Below are 1,879 nucleotides of genomic sequence, written 5' to 3' on the forward strand. Positions count from 1 at the left end.
GGGGAGGAGAATAATGAGATGAAATTGGTGAGATGGCTCAGCAGGTAAAAGCACTTGCATCAAACCTGATGACTTCAGTTCAATCTCGGGGACCCACACGGTGGAAGGAGAGAACTGACAAGTTGTCCTCTGACCTCCACATGTATGCTGTGGTACATGTGCATGCACAGAGAAATAAATAAATAAGTAAAACATTTTAAGAAGACATAAGCAACTCAAACAGGTCAATAACAAGAAATGAAATTGAATCTGTAATAAAGAATATCCTAAAAGAATCCCAGGACTGGTCAAGGTTGACAGAATCACTGCTAAATTCACCCAGATTTTGAGACAGGGACTTAGTATGTAGCTCTGTCTCGCCTGGAACTCCATAAGTAGATCAGCCTGGACCCAAACTCAAAGAAATATGCCTGCTTCTGCCTCCTGAGTGCTAGGACTAAAGGTGTGTGCAATCATGCCTACATGTATGTAAATGTACCATGTGCATGCAATGCCCACAGATGTCAGAAGAGGCTGTTGGAACTGGAGTTACAGATGGTTGTCAGCCACCATATGGATGCTGGGAACTGAACCTGGGTCCTCTGCAAAAGCAGCTGGTGCTCTTAACCACTGGACCATCTCTCCAGTCCTCCAAATAGATTTTTTGAGATTTATTTTCTATGTCTGAGTGTTTTGCCTGCATGTATGAATGTGTACTATGTATGTACAGTGCCAAAGAAGGTGAAAAGAGGGCACTGAATTTCCAGGAACTGAAGTTACAGATGGTTGTGAGCTGGATTATGGGTGCTGAGAACCAAACATAGGTCTTCTGCAAGAGCAGTAAGTGCTCTTAACCACTGAGCCATATCTCCAGCCCCTTCATACAGATCTTTATAGAGGAACTAACACCATGGTTCCTCAAACTATTCCATAAAATAGAAAGGGAAGTAATACTACCAAGCGCATTCTGTGAAGCAAGCATTACTGTGATATCAAAACCAGATAAAGACACAACAACAAAACAATTATAGGCCAATTTCCATGGTGAACAAACATGCAAATACTCTCAATAAAATATTTGTAAACTGAATCCACCAACATATTTAAAAGACCATACACCATGAATGCAGAGATGGTTCAACATACATAAATCAATAAATATAACAGAGCACTTAAACAGATTCAAGGGCAGAAATCACATGATCACAAGATTCAGAAAAGGCCTTTGACAAAGTTCAACATCCCTTTATGATAAAAGTACTAAAGATATTAGGAATAGAAGTAACATCTCAACATGATGAAGTCTACATATGACTAACCTATAGTTAACATTGTATCAAAAGGGTAAAAACTGAAGGCATTTTCTCTAAAATGAGGAATGAGACCAGTATGTCCACTGTCTCTGGTCTTATTCAATATAGTGCTTAAAGTCTTAGAGCAGTAATACAAGACAGAAATAAAAGGGATACATATAGGAAAAGAAAAAGTCCTTAACTGTCCCGAATTTTCACACATGGCCCTATACTTAAAAAACATAAAGATACCACCAGAAAACTCTCAGATCTGATAAACATTGTCAAAAAACAGCAGGATACAAAACTCAAGATACAAAAATCAGTAGCTAGAGGAAAAGATAGGAGAAACATTTCAAGATACAGGCATAGGCAAGGGCTTCCTGAAAAGGGCTCTCACAGTGCAGGAAATAATTACAAGAGTTGACAAATGCAACTGCATGAAATTGAAAAGCTTCAGCATGGCAGAGGAAACACTGCAGAGTGAAGAAGATTCATTCTAAAGAATGAGAGGAAAAAATATATATATATACATATTGGTCTCCCTATATCCCCAGCTGACCTGGAACTTACTACATAGACCAGTCTGGCTTTGAACTCACAGAGAT

Source organism: Nannospalax galili, unplaced genomic scaffold (genome assembly GCF_000622305.1).
Source record: "Nannospalax galili isolate Female #2095 unplaced genomic scaffold, S.galili_v1.0 scaffold139, whole genome shotgun sequence".
NCBI classification, from domain to species: Eukaryota; Metazoa; Chordata; class Mammalia; order Rodentia; family Spalacidae; genus Nannospalax; species Nannospalax galili.